A 20229-nucleotide genomic window follows, 5' to 3' on the forward strand; every position below is an offset into this window, starting at 1 on the left:
ACAATACTATATATAATATAGTACGGTTGGCAACCCTAGGTAAGACTAATATCATCCGCAAGACAAACACTTGTATGTGGAGTCCTCATATTTTTGTCTTACTTTGAGCCAAATAAACTATTCGTCATACGGGATGTATGGACCTTACCTTATATCATTTTTGACAATTTTGACCTAGAAGCTGGTGGCTAGCGGTAAGAGCGTGCAACTTTCAATCCGGAGGTCGCGGATTCAAACTCCGGCTCGTACCAATGAGTTTTTCAGCATGGATTTTTTTTACGTAATATCATTTGTTATTTACCAGTCTATTTTCGGTGAAGGAAAACATCGTGAGGAAACCGGACTAATCCCAATAAGGCCTAGTTTACCGTCTGGGTTGGAAGGTCAGGTGGTGCCTACATCAATTCTTGGGAGTAGTTATCAAGCGGACCCCAGGCTCCCATGAGCCGTGGCAAAACGCGAGGAAGAAAATTTATTTAGATGTACCAAAGTAGACCCCACAGAATACAGAAGAACCCTTATTACCGCCTTCTATGAACTGCAACGCAAAAAGGCTGCTTGAACTTGCGAATAAATTTTATACCACTTAAATTTCGTATGATCTTATTTTCCTCCATTACGCTAAACGAAATGCAACTTTAACGCGTTTATACAAAGTTTAATTTCCAAAGATACATTCTGATAGATAGGACCTTGTGTAAGCAACAAGTCTTATTTAAGGCGCCGTCTAATAAGGTGAAAGTTTAAGAGGTAATTAAAATTTCCGTGCAACTCGTTATCGTAGTAGATGACTCGTTAATTACTTTCTTGGAATTTTGGAAATTTCCAGGCGAGATGTCAACGGTATCGATTTATTATGAGCAAAATTCTGCGGAAATTTTACAACTAGCTTTCCCCGTAATTTTATCTTTGGGAGGATTTGGTCTGTGCTATTTCCTCTTTGTTTTATTTTATAAAAATACTAGCTTCTACCCGAGACTTCGTTTGCGTGGGATGATGATGATGATTAATAAAAAATATCCTATGTTCTTTCTCGAACGTCAAACTATCTCCATGCCAAATTTCATCTAACTCGGTTTAAGCGTGCAGAGGTAACAAACAGACAAACAGACAAAACTTATAAATATATTATTATATGTATACTTATTTATATAAGTAATTTGTACGATAAATTATAATACTTCATCAAAAGCATTGCGCATGTTACATTACAGGGACTCGTACATCTTTTATCTTCATTTTTAGTGTTCCGTACATAACTTTTTTTGCGGAACACTTATGGGATCGACGGTCTTGCAAATCAGTTATTTATTTATATTAATATATTTCGGGGTTTTTGGAGGCGGCTCTAAATTTCCTATCTGGAGGTTTTCGGGGGCGAAAATCGATCTAGCTAGGTTGTACGAGTATCTCTGAAAAACCCGCATTATTGAGTTTTTACGTTTTCCGAGCAAACATTTGTCTCCCAGACTTTAAGTTCCTTAAATACTTGACCACTCATAACCGATATCGGCCCCAAGAATCACCGAATCAAAGGAAACAGTTACTATTCCCCGAACCATGTCCATTCGGACGTAACAAGGGTCCCAAAGTATGGCAGATAAAGGCCTGTCCGTCCTAACAACCCTATAAAGGGATGTAATTTGGAATGGCCGGGACAGTCCGCTTTATAACTAATAAGATGTAAGGTCACCTGCTTGGGTGTTAAATTTTAAGAAACGTTTTAGTAGCGTGCCTATTTACATCTCTTTTTCTTCCATTATCACAGCGGTTACAAATCGCATTAGTATGATAAACGCCTTATTGCATTTCTGGTTGTATTTTGGAGTAGACTGAAATATGTACAATGCTTATATGTGCGTACAAACAACCCATTCAATTCTATAAGTAGCATTAAAGACAAGTGCTTAAACCTTTTCAATAGCAATAGATTTGCATCGCGTTCGTTGCTTTGCTACACTTTATACATCAGGCGCTCCGATAAAATAAGGTGTCAACGTTCTCTTTGTAGTCTTTGTTCTAACCACCAATAAGTAATTTGCAATTAAAACAGAGTTAATAAATAATTTATATAAAATACCTCGAGGCATTTCACGTCACAACTGAAGTCACAGCCCAACAAATTTGTTGATTGTTAAGCAAAACAAATGCCAGAGAAGGGAACTGCTACCAAATTAATGATACTGCTTATTACTGCTTTAATAAGACAGACGGCTCAGAAAACCACCGTTTGTTGAAAATTTCCTTCATTATTTCGCCCGTTGGGAATTAGGTGGTTTCTAAATTTATTTGCTTTCCAATTATAAAGGATATAATGGTAAATAACAAATTTAATTGAAATATGAAGAGGGTACCAATAAATAAACCTATAATTATTAGCAACAACTTTTTATGAACTTACCGTAAAATGGGGTGAGTAGGGATTACGAGGGCAGTTGGGTTATGAATGGGGTTAGAGGGATGGTATGTACTGACATGGTATTTTTAATTTTTTGTCGTATAATTATTTATCGTTAATATAATTGTTTATCGTTGAACCTATGAAATGAAACGACAATCATTGAAAACCTAAAGTTCATACTACCGGAACACTTTTCAAGTATACATATTATAAAGCAACGTGCCACATATAAAAATAAACTTTTATAAATCCTTTTCAAATAGCTTGAGTTCTGTGACAGCTGTCGTCTCAATACATTTTATAACCTTAAAACGAAAAATTGTATTGAGATAACAGCTGTCATAGAACTCAAGCCAAATGTAAAGGATTATAATGAGGTTTGAACTTCAGATTAGTTCCAACTCACCCCATTTTACGGTATATTGGTTAAAGTTATGACAACATTTCGATGTCAGACATCATTTCGATGTCAGAATACGTTCGAACTGGCCTGATAATTGGGTAGGTAAAGTTTTTTGAAGATAGGCAAATTATATTTTTTTTCCGATAGTATTTATTATAGCGATCACGGAAATGCAGCTCTTTTATTTTTATTTCATTTTATTGATTAAATATAATTTTTTAAATGATCGATATGACGTTTGTGAGATGGAATGGCAGATACGAGTAATTCCTTTGCACGTAGTAAATGGGACGGGATAGAAAAAAAAACGATGTCAACTGTCAGTGTCACTTAGCTCTCATTCCCGAAAAATAACGGACAAGCCTCATGTTACCTTGCGAATTGCTATTAATGTTATCATTGAGATTTTCGGCGACCTCAGCACGACCCACGGACTTCTGATTCCCCACGACATCTGCGCGTATTTGGACAAAGATTGAATTTACTTTCGATAACTTGGCACTGCATAATTATTGGACAACGTTTTCTTCCCCACCCCTACACGACGGCCCCTACGCTGACCCTTGGACAGAGTTTTGCAAGAAAAATAAGCGAGTTCATACGAGATTGCGAGCAGATTCTACAAATTTGAAATTATTATCATAACAGTGATAAGCACAATGCCGTTGAATTAGAGGAGCAATGGCCGTACAGGAGTACGTATCCGTGAAATACATAGGTACATAAAACTTTCTTCACTTGTGTTTTGATTTTTATTATTAAATTGCCATGAGCTGTTAAGTTCGTAAACAAGAAATCGGTCTAATTTTTTCTAACAATTTCAACCATCTGTTAGTTTTGTGTGGTTATCCTCATTTTATGAATGTTGTTCTTATTTTCAGGTGGATGTAAACATTCATTGGCGGTATTATACTGATGGCTAATTAGAACCATTGAGCCATGACATACTTCCTTGCAGTGTTATTCGGCTAAGCCTCGAGCATCCTGTGAATCTGAAGGATATAATTATTTCCATAAAAAAGAGCAATCGAATTAGGACCAAGATATCCCGAGAATCTAAAGATATTTTATAAAAAATGCAATAAAATGGAAATGGGAGACTCTCTTATTTTAACAATGTTACAAGATCATGACAATGTTATGGTCTATACTTATTAAAATTTTAAAACCAACATGTCTTTATCTTTGACTTGAAAATGTAGAAATGATTTGGGTTAAGTTTTATGAAATGCAACTTATGCTAAAAATCTATTATTATTAAGCCCCCTCCAGACTATGCGCGTGAATCGCGGGCGAAGCCGCGAACGCGAGTGTGGAGTCTAGTTCGCTGATATGCGAAATCGACTCCAGACTCGCGTTCGCGGCTTCGCGCCGCGATTCGCGCACGAGTGTGGAGCGGGCTTTATATGTCAAATTATCGTCAACTCGATGTTGCTTAAGGCGTATCCAGATTAGTCACTTTTTCGCCAATCTGGTTAAATTGCCCGATCGAATCGGGACGTACGGACGCAAACGCCAATTTGGCTCGCCGAATTCAACCGCCGATAATGACCAATAAAATGAGGTGCGGACACAAGAATATCAATTTGTGAGGCTAGTGTTTTCGTTATGGGGCATTTTTTCAATTTAAATGGGTCTAATATCGCCATAAATCTAAAATTGGAGATTGACGCCAATTTCATTTCTGATCAAATCGACCGATTTGATCAGTCCCGTCTGGATACCGCTTTAGCACCGCGAAAGGGCGCTGCGCGGTGCGCGCGGATTGACGCATGCGCGTACCGTGTGCTTAGTATCTATGGTAATATAATTTTAAAAAATATGCAAATAAAAGGCGGCAAAGTTTATTCGTTGTGCAATACTCAATAAGTTACCGCTTGTTATTTTAATACTCGTAATAAACAAAATGAGTTCAAGTGACGAAAACGACCTGGAATAGACGGCACACCGCCTCATTTGAAAGCAGAAGCAAACTTAATAATGAATAACTAGCTTCCTGCTAAGTCCAGGGACAAATACAACAGGACTTACGACATGCTCATGCTGTGGAAGGACACAAGAAGGACAGCCAAAACGCAAGAAACACCTACTCTGAAAGTGGTTTTTAGCGTATTTCTGTGACCAAGTGAAAACTATAAAACCATCACATTTAATATAAACTAAGAATATGCGTTGTTTTTTTAATTGTATTCGCGTCACTTTACCCCTATTAAATACGCTTTACTAAATTGAATTTGTTTTATTTCCTCACATAATTTGAGAATAGTGCTTACTATGTATACCTCAATGGAAGCAAAAATATAGTATTTTTGCGAGTTGATACACTTGCTACTTGTGTATAGTGGCAAATGTATTAAACCCGCAATCAACACTAATCAATATGTAAACAGGCCCCAACGTGAAGCACATTTACCCTACAGACATACTTATCCATATTGACCATATTTGAACCTCTCAACTCTCTTCAAGGGCACGCCACACAGCGTGATTCTATATACTGTTGTAATGTTAATGCTTAAGGATAATAATTTGTGGATTTATAAAATAAAACGAAACGAAATTTACTGGATTTATATTATATTATTTTGGATTTATATTATAAGTTTTCTAAAGTACAGTTGCCATCAGATATATTGGTGCAGCTAGGGTGCTCATAAATATCTGAACACGCCTCTATTATCAGGGCGTGCGTGTTCAGATATTGTGAACACCTTGCCGAGCCCATATATAATAGCCAATAACGACCTAGTTATAAGACTATTACAATCTTAATCATTATGTATGTATAATACAACAATCACGTTTATATAGTCCTCACAAACGTATAAGTTACCATTTTGGCCAATATATCTTCAAAGCTTGGCACCGAATCGCTGTTAAAGACTTTGGTGTGCTCAAATACGCTGAATTTGGAAAGTAACGTCTGTACTTCCTACAAGACGGTACGACGCACTTTGAGTTCATCTCTGTAATATTCTATTTCCATTCGAACGTTTCCGGGATCGTCTCCATCTATTGTGTTGATACTGAGATCCAAAATGACTCGTGTAGCAGTCCAAGAGTCGTGGTGGAGGCGTTAATGAAAATGTTCTCCAAGAAGCAGTGCCAAGTAGTCGAAAGCAATCGTTATCATTATCAAAATATCCGTGTTGATCGTGCTAGGGACGTTAAAAATACTTATTCTAGAAATCACACCGACATCCAATTACAAGAAAACACAAATGTTTCGTCCGACCATTATTTTCCAATTATTTGCAAGTTATTTTCCAAGAATGACACTGACAGTTGACATCGATTTTTTTTCTATCTCGTCCCATTTACTACGCGCCAAGGAATTAATTACTCGAATCTGCCATTTCACCTCACAAACGTCATATCGATCATTTAAAAAAATATATTTAATCAATAAAATGATATAAAAATAAAAGAGCTGCATTTCCGTGATCGCTATAATGAATACTATCGGGAAAAAATATAATTTGCCTATCTTCAAAAAACTTTACCTACCCAATTCCGATTTTGGTCGCACTTTTGATATTTGACAAGCGGCGGAAGGCAAGCGTGAGCGGAAGGCACGGGGCGCGCATGTGGTAGGCAAGTTTGACGCCATTTACACCATACGCCAACAATACCCAAGTGTTAACCCGTTGAATGCTACACCGCAGCGATTAGCATCGCGTCGCAGCGTTCCACAGATCTCTTCTCTATACAGAGCATTTGAGACTCCTCGCGCTTGCCACAAATAAACGCTAACCAACATAATATAAGTGCCACTAGAAAATCCAAATCTGTGTTCTGTGTGTGTGTTTGTGTACGCGCGTATGTGTGCGCGTGTGCGCGTGCGTGTGTGCGTGTGTGGGTGCGCGTCGTCCCCGTACCGCGCAAGCAAGGACTCATATGATTTATTACACGTTATGACTCACTTACACGTAATGTGGAGTCTTTAGAAGGTAGTCTAGCCTGTCGCGCCTAACTTCGCCTAACTTCTCACGGTTTGCGGTTTTTCCTGTTAAATTCTGGATTCAATTAATTCCAGCCAGTCACTGAAGACAAGTGTCTGAAAACGCGAAGATTAGTCTAAACTTTATTAATTTTATGTAGGTGTCTGAGCTATTTTGTCTTTGTTATGTACAGGATTTATACACAGTGTAATTTAAACTGGGACGCGGCTGTTAAACATGGTGGATAGAGGATTTTACTTACGGATGTTTATTGTGCAAAAGAGTAGGTAATTCTGCGCAAAAAAGGCAGTTGATTTAATATGCAATTTTTTCGTTAAAAATTGAAAAAGAATTTCTCCTGAAGGTGAAGTTTTCGATTATAAGGGGAATACGAATACTTAAAAAGAAGCAAGTTTCTACTTTCTACATAACACGGTACTGAAAACTGAAACTATATGTACTTAAACTTACGTTTTCTTGAAACAACAATATAGTTTGTGCACGAATATCTTTTCATTTTAACTGTACCGTAAAATTATATAGAGCTCAAACGCTCCATCCATATATGGGTCCAAAATTAACTTAAAGATCTTGCTTAAGGTTTATTTTTTTAATGTAATTATTCTATGGAATATATTTGTAAAAATGGAAGTAAATAGGTACTCAGTTTAAACAAAATAAAACATTGATTCTACCGTAAAAGCATAAAACTTCGCCCTTTAACATAACTTTGACCACCGCGTCACAGTTCAGTAAAAGCGAAATAACTTAAAAGCAGTTAATACACTTTCTTCAGAAAAGTAGTTACGGATACACTTTCAAAAAATATTATATCCTCAATTAAGATCCTCTATGAATTAAATTCTGTGCGTACCTACTTATACAATAAAGCTATTAGTGAGAATTGATTTAATCATATACCTACAGTAACTCAATTATTTAGTAGTTAGTGGACGCCTGATATAATTAATTGATCGGACATTAATAATATTGTCAATTAACACAAATTGGTAACATTAACTGTGCATTGAAGCTCGGCAAGAAATGTACATTTGATTCAATTGTGTACCTTCTTCTTATGGAATAAAGTACACTTTCGAATAACATTCAAATGCATTATATTAATTAGGTATGGTTGATAGCTAAATAAGTGCGGTAGAGAAGAAATCGCCTATGAATCCATTAGGATCATGAGGGGGTTAGTCATTATCATTAGGGTTACCCCTAATTCGTAATTTTTGTCCCTTTCTAACAAACATAAATGTCAAAATAATGGATAAGGACATACGATTATCGATTGTTAGACAAGACAAGCGTCTTGAATAACGCCATTAGATAAACATTCATTCCTCGTTTCGAAATGAAATTTTAATACTGTTTCTAATACTTACAAAAAAAAACCGTCCAACTTTAATAAATAGTTTCTTTAGTTAAGTTCAAGATGTATACAGTGGTACTACTAAACGAAATTAATAACTAGGTAGCTTAAATCTAAAATAGGCCACTCAGGCATTGTAACAAGGATGCTGGCGGCATTTCCTCGCTGTATCGAAATGCTGATTACCTGAGCTGGCTACCTTCTTGTGCGAGGTAGCCAGCTCTTTCGCTCACCAGTTACGTCAACCAGACGCTTCGTGATTTCTGCGAACAACTTTAGTTATTTTATGTTTAAAATAGGTACCTATATTAAATCTTTTGGAGCATTCCATGAAATTGTCTACCATTTGTCCCGTACACACGCGATTTTCTGAAGATTTGCAAGTACAAGAGTTTCCTTTTCTATGACAAATGGTCAAAATTATGCACAGAAAAATAATTGGCTACTTTAAATGCCAAAAAAAAGTCACAACACAGGAAATAAAATGCGTTTGTACGGGACAGCCCGTGGAATGCTCCTTTTGTAAGTTTTTCGTTGAATATATATATTGTCTAATTTTCATTATTAATATATATTGATAGTTTGTAATTTTAATGCACATAACACACAGCTAATTTATTAAATGTGACCAATTAATTGGTACACCTATTGTTCCGCCTGTATCCTTACCTAATGGAAATTGTTGCTCATACGTTTTGATTACCGACTGTCTCTTCGAGCCATTATGCAAATTTCAATGGAAACTAATGCTCCTGTACCTATATATATTATAGTTATGTACTGAATAAGGAGCACTAGATACTAACCACGGATGCAATTCAAGAATATTAAATCAAACTGATATCTCAACATTTAGTATTTTTTTTTAATTAAAGTAATTTATTCAATAGCAAAACTTATACAAACTATTATTAAAATTAAGTATAAACTAAATAAATTAAAACTAAAACTAATAAAATAAATAAATAAAACTTACCCACCTACCTTAGGTCCCCCAGATCTGTCCCCTGCGGAAGGGTACCCATAAGGCTGGCTACATTCCCACGCTGAATAGCTATGCCTATTCTTTGGCCTAGGAATGAGCCAGCCCTAGGGTCACCCGTGGTTTCCAATAGTCTTTTTTTTAAATGTTGTCGATATCGATAGCTTGCTATCGATATTTTCAAAATTATAAAAAAAAATGTGCCACATCCTTGAAGTACATAACATTTGAAGTACAAAACCATTTCAGAAATTCTATTATCAACTTTTTTTTTACTCCGACAGTTCCGTGCGAATTTCACAAACCGAAATCCGTTGTCAAGCTTATATTTTATCTATCTATCTATACATATAATAAAGCTGTAGAGGGTAGAAAGTCTGTACATGGAAGATATTTGAAAAAAAGTTGGCTGGGGATACTTAGAATCGATAACAGAACACATTCCAACAGTTTTTAGAATTTTTGTCTGTTTGTCTGTTTATCTGTTTATCTGTTTGTCTGTTTATTTGAACGCGCATCACGTGAAAACGGCTGAACGGATTTTGATGCAAACTTTACTAATCTATCGAGAAAATCTCCGGCCAGGTTATAGACTATAAAAATTCAACCCTTAAAAGGGGGGGTAGCCACAACACTCGCTTGATTCAAGTTTGCCCCTGAATCTTATGGCGCTACTTAGGAAGGAGGGGCAAACTTTTTTCAAATATGTGCTACCACTATTGAGTACCCTGGTAAACTAACAGATGGCGCTGACTTTAATACGTAGTGACATGAATAGCCACCGAGGAAGGTTATTGCCAAATTAACTCTAAGTTTAAATGAGTGGGTACGGACATCAACAAATTTAATTGAATAATTATGTCGATTTAATAATATACAACAAAATTAAACGACAGTAAATTAATTACCCCTCATTGCACAGTGACATCTTTTTCACGACTACCCAAAAAAAAGTGAGAGAGAGTGTATTGTGTTTTCAGCGTTCGTGTTTGTATGTAGTATATATTTATTTATCTGGGTTTCACTCTCTCTCACTCTTTTGCGGTTCCGCGTTAGGTCTTATGCGAGGCCTTCTGCCTTACGGCAAAGTTGATCTTCTGCCTTAATTACACTTGGGCGTGGATCCAAGCTTTCCTCTTTCGCAGCTGGGCCTACTGCCTTGCTCACACTTGCCAATTCAATTCTCTTGGTCAATTCCAAGCTCTGCTTTCTTGCATCTTTTATGAGCCCTATGCGAAGCTAGGCTGATAGAAAACTGTCCCATCCCTTCTTTGTATGAAATCCTGGATTCGCGCCTGGTTGGGACTAAAAGTAAAATTGCATTTTTATATCGAAAAATTTTCGCGCTCGCTTCGCTTGCGTTTTTAATATCTTTCTGAGGTATGATAAAGGTGACATTCGGATGGCGACTGCAGCAGCATTACTCTGTTGCAACGTTACTGTCAATTTTCGTCATAAAATGATGTGAGCGATTTCCATACTAAAAGTAGGTAAACATGTACAACTGTCTATCATATTGCGTTTTTATATTGAAAAATTTTCGCGCTCGCTTCGCTCGCGTTTTCATTCACTTTCTAAGATATGATAAAGGTGACGTTCGGGTGGCGACTACAGCAGCATTACTCTGTTACAACGTTACTGGTGCAGCACTGTCAATTTTCGTGATAAAATGGTGTGACTGATTTCCATACTAAAAGTAAAAATGTACAACTGTCTATCAAATTGCGTTTTTATATCGAAAAATTTTCGCGCTCGCTTCGCTCGCGTTTTCTATTACTTTCTAACCTAAGCTATGATAAAGGTGACATTCGAGTGGCGACTGCAGCAGCATTAGGTACTCTGTTGCAACATTACTGCTGCGGCACTGTCAATTATCGAGATAAAAGAATGTGACTGATTTCCATTCTCAGCTGTAATGCGGCAATGAACTTCACTCAATTTACCAAAACAAAATAATGTAATCTTAATGACCCTAGGGAGAAGGGGCACCATGGTCTAGAAATGCTTACTGCATTAAAATATCTTAATCCGACACTGCTTTGGACTTAACCCAACGTACGTGTCGCGCTGTACGCGTTCCAAAGCCGGGCCCCTTCGGCGCCCTCATACTAAAAGAATCTGGCGTAGCCCGACAACGTGGCGCGCTGCACGCGGTCCAAAGCCAGGCGACTTCGACTTTCTTATACTAAAAGAGACGTACGTGACACGCTGTATGGTTACCAAAGCCGGGCGCCTTCGGCGCCCTCATACTCAAAGAGTTGGGCGTAGACCGATGTACTTGACACACTGTGCGTGTTCCAAAGCCGGGCGCCTTCGGCGCCCTCATACTCAAAGCGTCGGGAGTAGACCGACGTACGTGCTGACACGATGTACGCTTGCCAAAGTTGGGAGCCGAAGGCACCCTCATACTCAAAGCATCGGGCTAAGCCCGACGCACGTGGCGCGCTGCACGCGGTCCAAAGCCAGGCGACTTCGACTTTCTTATACTAAAAGAGACGTACGTGACACGCTGTATGGTTACCAAAGCCGGGCGCCTTCGGCGCCCTCATACTAAAAGTGTCGGGCGTAGACCGACGTACGTAATACGCTGTACGCGTTCCAAAGCCGGGCGCCTCCCTCATACTCAAAGCGTCGGGCGTAACCCGACGTACGTGACACGCTGTACGCTTGCCAAAGTTGGGAGCCGAAGGCACCCTCATAATCAAAGCATCGGGCTAAGCCCGACGCACGTGGCGCGCTGAATGCGGTCCAAAGCTAGGCGACTTCGACTTTCTCATACTAAAAGAGTCGGGCGTAGTCGGACTAGATACTACAAATCGCGCTCTAAAATGTATGAAACAATAAGATGCAGCAAATTTTCATGCAGGAAATTATAAATGTTATAATTTTATGAATAAAAAAATACAGCGTAATGTAATTTACTATCTATCTATACATATAATAAAGCTGTAGAGGGTAGAAAGTCTGTACATGGAAGATATTTGAAAAAAAGTTGGCTGGGGATACTTAGAATCGATAACAGAACACATTCCAACAGTTTTTAGAATTTTTGTCTGTTTGTCTGTTTATCTGTTTATCTGTTTGTCTGTTTATTTGAACGCGCATCACGTGAAAACGGCTGAACGGATTTTGATGCAAACTTTACTAATCTATCGAGAAAATCTCCGGCCAGGTTATAGACTATAAAAATTCAACCCTTAAAAGGGGGGGTTTTAAGAAATTCTATTATACGTATAATCAACATTTTCCACTCCTACAATTCCGCGCGAATTTAACAAAGTAACATACTAGTACTGTATACAGACAAGCCTAAACAAACACGAATATAACAAAAACTTTTAGATTTACGATCAAAATATTCAACGAAAAACTCTTGCGTTGCCTTAAAATTGTACCTAAATAAGACGGTATCTCGATCGCTGGTAATATCGCTGAGGGTTGGCATCGACAATTTCGCCTCATGAATTTTAAAAGGGAATTTTCGTTCGTTGTCAGCTCACCTGTTGGCGGGGTCAAGTGCCTCGCGAGAATTCTGATTTCAGTTTGGCGTTTACGCCCGGTCTAGGGTTGTATAAGGTGAGGTGGCGTATGACGAATAGAGATGCAACGGATAGTTGTTAGGCCGGATGAGTATCCGGTATCCGGCCCCGAATATTCGGCTAGCGGAACTTTACCTACATTTCGGTTTTTCAGGTGCGCATTGTGCAGGTTTGACCTGTTTCCTAATGAACGTTCGCGCGGACACATTTCTAGGTTCGAAATGAGTGCGCATGCAAGTCAGTGGAATGTTTAACCTCGTAAGGCCCACCATATAAAGTTTCCCTATTTTTAATTTGAACCTTGTTGTATAGAAGATTAGGGTGAATTTCGTTTATTTTAAAAAATAATGAAACAAAACAAATGCTACCTTATGTAGTTTCTGAAAGGTTCAAATTAGATTGAAACAGAGTGTACATTGTAATGCACATTGGGCCTTACGAGGTTAAATTGTTTTAAAATAATAAACAAGTACGATTATAATCAAGACTGTTTCATAAATCCAATTAGTTTACTCCGAAATCAAGCAAAGTTACTATCCGGTATCCGGCCGGATAGTAGGCCACTAACCGGTATCCGGCTGGATATTAAAATCATGGCCGGATATCGGATGGTAACCGAATATCCGGTGCATCTCTAATCACGAACATAAGTAGTTTATTTTGCTCGGGGATAGACAAACAGTATGGGGATTCCGTACAAAAGTTTATCTTGGCCCGGTAATAGTCTTACCCCACCAAACTATGGATAAATTAAATTGTACATCAAATACCTATACAGAAAAGTTCGCTGAATAAACGTATTTTCGTATTTGTAAATTTGTTTTGACTTGATTTGAACTAACAAAAACAATCTATTTTTAAACTTACCTGTTCTATACCGGGTGTGGCCTGTAACACGAGCAAATAATTAAAACATACTTTGTACTCCTCAAACGGTGACACTTTTGTTCAACAACTTTTAAAAATTATGAAATATTTAGACTCCCTATTCTTCATACAAAATAAATACCTATTATCTTCAATGGACGCCATCGCCACGCCATATCATTGTGATTGACGTTACTTGTCACGCCTTAAACATAACAAAGTTCGCAATACATTGCGTCTTAGAATAAACTTTAAGTACGTGTATTAAAAATCAAACCACAAGTTATTTTTAAAAGTCGCTGAACAAATGTTGGTCAGTATGAGGAGTACAGCCTACACTTTAATTTTTTGCTCGTATTACAGGCCACACCCGGTATACATATTAAGTATATTATAGTTACATACTTACAATAGGTACAAAAGTATCCGTACCAAGAGTCACAGACAGTGTAAAAACTGAACGTCTACGTAATTTACTTTCTATAGTACATCTCGTTTGCACTAATAAGCGAGTACGAACGAGAAGCATAAGTATATAGAAAGTCAGCCATGAGGCCATGACATTTATAAAATCAGAATATTTACTTGAAGTTTAACGAACAATGGCAATGGGAGGAGTTAGTAAAGAAAAACCATTCCCTAAGGTTTTTATAGAGATAATTATACAAATACTAAAAATAACACATTCGAATGTTTCTAAGTCATTAAAAAACTCATTTCATTTGCAATGCAGATACTCCTTGTGTTGCTACATGCTAAGTTCCTACTTATCGTTATAAAGAAATGTTTATGTTAAAGTTTTTTTATTTTATTTCAACAAGTTGGAAACATTCTTATACTAGGTTTTGCCCGCGATTTCGTCTGTGTGGAATTAGTATGTACCAGCAGCTAAAGTACAGCGCCTGGATAAAATAGAATAGAAGAAAGAATAGAATAGAAATAATTTTATTCGTAAGCACAAACACAAAATAAAAACTTATACTAAACAGAGAAACATAAAAAAGAGAAAGTGCCACGAAATGGTCTCACCTCAGCATGTTGCTGGCGACTTCCAGCGCTGATCTTCCGATAAGACCATCCGGTGAAACAATCACGACAGGTAACATGAATAACAAGAGAATTAACAACAAAATTAATACATACACAAGACAAAGATAGTAATAAGAATACAAAAGACAAAGATAGCAATTAGTCAAGAATACATTACAATAAATTACTATGTATAGTTTTACTACGTACAATACAGCTGTTACATTATCAGGTCAAACTCATCTTGGCCGTACATTACGCCTGACATTACATCTAGCGCCATGCGGCAGCTGCGCAAACTAAACTAAAATGACAAATAAAACAGGTCGATTTGTTACGAACAAAAGCAGTTTAAGCAATATTTTATCGATCTTACAGATTTAACTACATATAGAGAGTCACAAGAGGGCGAGAATAACATTTTTAAAAGTAATGTGCCATGGCAATGCAGAGGGAACGTAATCTAAGTGGTAAGTAAAAGCAGTAACTACAGGCAGCTTGTATCGTGTAAGCAGGTTTCCTGGCTAAGTTGGTGGCTAAGCATGTACTGTTTAAGCTTCGTTTTAAAAGTATGAATACTTTGCAGGTTCCTCAAATCTAATAGCAATTTGAGCATAATATGCTTAATTGTTTGCTTTACACCAATTAACAGACACTTCATTAATTTTCTCATTTCCACCCCCTTTTCACCCTTAGGGATGATTTCTGAGGTAAAAACTATCCTACGTCCTTCCCCGTGACTTAAACTATCTCTATGCCAAATTTAAACTAAATCCGTTCAGCGGTTTAAGCGTGAAGAGCACACTTTCGCATTTATAATATTGTATGGATTGTATGGAAGTATGGATTTAAAAACTCATAGTTAACAGAAACTAGTTCAGGTATGACATTAGGTTACTGAGTAATTCACACAAAGCGCGCTCAGGAGACGCACTTAACTAGCCATTCAAAATTCCATCTCGCGCGAGCTAAAACCCTTAGTAAATTAATTTCCTATAAGCTTCATCCGCCGTAGTAAACTGTTGAACAGTACGGATGTATTGTAATAGTCATATTATTTTGTCTTCGTGACAGCGTACAGCGTGACAACGAATGTACCCGTCTCTTTCAATCGCGTGGGCTTAAAAAGTGATGATTATTATATCACGTGAATAAAACCATCCGTCATATGTTCCAGTAGATTTGGGCGAAGGTTCGCAAAACGACTGAAATCACAACAATAAGGGCAAAGTCATAATTGCGAGTATCGTAAAATCGGGTAAGCTTTTAAGCTCCAAAATAAATTGACTACATCAACGGACCTGGACTGGACTAAAAAACTGGATCATAGTTGTATTTATTTATTTATTTATTTAAACCTTTGGGAAACAAACAGGCAAAAACAACACATATAGTAAATCAGATAACACATTCACAAGCCACACAGTTTCCACTAATGAATAATAACAGTTATGTTGCTCAGAATCTAACATTAAAACAATTCAAACTTAAACCTACTTTAACATTAAGTAATAGAATTTATTTACAACATGCATAACTCGAATACCTAACTTGAATTGATGTAATAACACACATAAAAACAACATGCGAACATTGGAAAGTATGATGTAACATAATACTAATACTAATGGATATTATTTTTACCAGTGTATTGGACTATAGTCACCTGTTGCGGTACTGTGCAACATTTACTGTGACAGGTAACATGGTTGTCGTCAAAATAACTTGGTAGCGAGCAAGCGGAGCAGTTTAATTAAAAGCGTAAGACACTTCCCTGCTCCTGACTGATCTTCGCTCGCATGGCGCGGCTCTTGATTCTACTTAAATACAAGCACTTGAAAACAAAGAAGCATACCTACTAGAATAATACCTGTAGTAATTTAAAAAAAACTGACAGTCTCAGATGCTGACTCTAGAACAATCTGCTACCAAAGAAGCACGATGAAAATAGTTAAAGTGGTGGCACTGGTGCTCGACGCGGTCCCAGTTTACATAATTATGTCATCTTGAAATTTAAGTCATTGTCAATAGAGGTGACAGCAGGGTGCCATCTACTGGGCATTAGCACATGCTCCAAAGTGCCACCATATAGTTCGTTTTTTTTAGCATTAGAAAGAACTCCACAGAAGCAAGCGTGCAGTTTTTATCAGGCTCTTTAATTGTTAATAATTATTGAATTATCTAATGTTGCATGGTCAATATGTACATGTAATTTACTTCAAATTATGACCGCTAAAAGTGCCGGATTTGGAACCACAAGCTTACTTCTGCGAAGTTCTTTCTAATGCTAAAAAAACGGACTATATTGTATGTTATTTTTAATGTCTTTTTGGACAATAAAGAGTTTACTACTACTACTATATATGATCCAAAGCGCGCGTGTACATTATAGGGCGCGTGTAGAACCCTCATTGTCTAGCTGTACGAGTATTCTGGGACGGTCTTGTGGTTAATAAAGGATGACTCACATTAGACCGGGCCGGGGCCGGGCCGGAGCTTGCGGCGCTTCATTTTCTATGGAAAGCACCATGTGATCACAGTTCAGTAATGAATGGCGCATTTATCAATAAAAATATTGACAGTTCAATAAAAATAATCAGTAAATCTATGTAGCTCCTACCTCCTAAAACCTCTAGTAGGCTATTTTAATAAACTAAAGTAGTAAAATTTAATCCACAACCACTTTACAGAGATTTTCTGGACAGAAACAGTTCTATTCCAACTTTTATCTTCCTTCTACTAAACTATCCCATTACTCTTCTGCAGCCGTACTACTAGTTCCAAGAAATAAACTACTTTTATAACTTAAACAAAAATTTGATAAAGTGCCCTCCATCAGCGGCTGTTAGTGCTAAAGTTCTAACTTATGGACTTAAACCTCTTAGCTCTAGTCACTAATTAATACAAATCTTCGTATTAAGCCGAGTAACGTCGTTAAGTTTTCATAGCTAACTTTTGAATATGAGGATTTTTTTTTCTTTTTTGAAGCTTGTAACTTTGAAGAAGAATATTTACCATGACGGTGGCAAATAAGTGAACGGCCTGATATGAAACGGTCACAGAAGCCTATTCTGCCCGGCTAAGCCAAATAGCGCTATCTCAAAAGAAAATTCATTGCTAACTCTATGGGCCCGATTCGGATTTAGAAATAGACATTTATTAGATATCTTTTAGACATCACCAAGATACGATAACGATATGTTTAAGATCTAAACTGTCAAATTTGACATTTGCGCGATTCTGGAGGTACTCTTGAACGATTTCTACAGAATATGACTTAGAGATCCAATTCACATCTAATAGATATTTTACTCTAAGTATCTAACGTAAAAGTGACATTGGTTGCCTGAATTGCGCTGCAAAAGAGAACTAGTTGATATCTAAACTATAACGTATCTATAATGGATCTAGTATGTGTCGTCTCTTGTGAATATCTTGAAGTTCGAATACGGCAGTATACTTTAGTTTCTCTCATATTTTTGTATGGCAATTCCATTAATGTCTCGAGCAAGTTAATAATATTTTATTAGAAGGTAATCAATGTAATCATATCTGGTGGACAAGTCATGGGACAAATAGCAGATTCTCTTCGCCAACAAAGTCTTAATTTGTAGGACGCACCCCTAAAAGTCTCGATAACAACTCTACTTAAGTTTTGATGGATACTTACTAAGACAGCAAAAATTAATCAGAAAAATTTCTACCATACGCAGTGCAAGTGTCATTTACACGTCATAATTTCACAGAAGTTTGACTTATAAAATAACACTAGCACTGCGTGAGCTATCAAAATCGCTGCAGACTCTTCTTGGTGTAACTCTAGTAATCGACCTTTATTGTGTTTTTTTTGGAGAAAGAGGTCATGAGTAATTTTTGCCATAATTTCAGCCAATATGCTTGCCATGAACAGGAAAATAATAGTAATTTCTTTCAAAAATTGTTTACTCGCACAAAATCCCAGAATCATCCTTAACTTTGTCCTGAAAATGTAATCGCCACCAAAAACTTATTCATTCCCCATGTACGCGCACACCCATAAATATTTCATGCACGTATCCAACACGGATCGCGATCTAAAGTCAAAGCTGATATTCAAAGTGTCGGCTCCGGATATCCGGCGCTGATTTGTCAAAGACTTAGACGTAGATAGTGGCACAACCCGCACAACACGCGGTGGATTTGTGGGATTTCTGTGTGTGGATGTATTGAGAGAGTCGATAGGGAAGTTAATGCGTGTTTTTTTTTCATCGGATTTTCTGTGAAACTCATTTGCCTCTTTCTCTGTTTGGAATGCAGGGTTCTTAATTTTGGAAAACTACGTCAAAGCAACGCACATGAAATTGATTCATATAAATTCAGTTTTTTGCCGGAATTAATGTTTTTATTTTAATAAAATACTTTAAAAAATAACAATAACAGCAATAACAATATTTTTATAAAATAAATTAACTAAAACTAAACCTAACAAAAAAATAAAAATCCCTAAAACCTACTTTCTAAATTTAGTTGTTAGTTTTAGGTTTTGTGTAAGTATTGTTTTAACATTGTTGTAATGAAAATGTGTAGAGGCTTGTTATGAAAATAATACGTCTATGTAAATTCGAAAAAAAAAACTTTCTAAATTCAGTTGAAAATTCATAGTTTATCTCAAAAGTTAACATCAGTTTCAGTTACTAATAGCGACCCGCTGGGAATGCAGGGTTCTGAATTTTGGAAAACTACGTCAAAGCGACGCACATGAAATTGATTCATTTAAATTCAATTTTTTGCCGGAATTAATGTTTTTATTTGAATAAAATACTTTAAAAAATAACAATAACAACAATAACAATATTTTTTATAAAATAAATTAACTAAAACTAAACCTAACAAAAAAATAAAAATCCCTAAAATCTACTTTCTAAATTCAGTTGAAAATTCATAGTTGATCTCAAAAGTTAACTTCAGTTTCAGTTATTAATAGCGACCCGCTCCGGCTCGCACAGGTAAACCTTAACAAATTATACACCTAAACCTTCCTTAAAAAACCGGGCAAGTGCGAGTCGGACTCGCGCACGAAGGGTTCCGTACCATAATGCAAAAAAAAAACAAAAAAAAGCAAAAAAAACGGTCACCCATCCAAGTACTGACCACTCCCCACGTTGCTTAACTTTGGTCAAAAATCACGTTTGTTGTATGGGAGCCCCATTTAAATCTTTATTTTATTCTGTTTTTAGTATTTCATATCATATCATTTATTCCATTGTAATCATGTTCATTGTACATTTGGCAAGTTAAGTGGTTTGTTGTTATAGCGGCAACAGAAATACATCATCTGTGAAAATTTCAACTGTCTAGCTATCACGGTTCGTGAGATACAGCCTGGTGACAGACAGACGGACAGACGGACGGACGGACGGACGGACGGACGGACGGACGGACAGCGAAGTCTTAGTAATAGGGTCCCGTTTTACCCTTTGGGTACGGAACCCTAAAAATCACTTTATTGATAGATGAAAACCGGATGAAAAACCGTTCAGTAGTTTTTGAGTTTATTTTAAACATACAAACAGACCTCGGACGCGATGGAGGACTTTGATTTATAAGAGGTTGTAGTGGTATCCTATACTGAAATATTTAAATGAATAATTATGCCTTTGTAGCACTTGTAGCTAACAACTTTACTGGACGTGGGTACAGCGAACTCAAA

This window comes from Cydia fagiglandana, chromosome 20 (genome assembly GCF_963556715.1).
Source record: "Cydia fagiglandana chromosome 20, ilCydFagi1.1, whole genome shotgun sequence".
NCBI classification, from domain to species: Eukaryota; Metazoa; Arthropoda; class Insecta; order Lepidoptera; family Tortricidae; genus Cydia; species Cydia fagiglandana.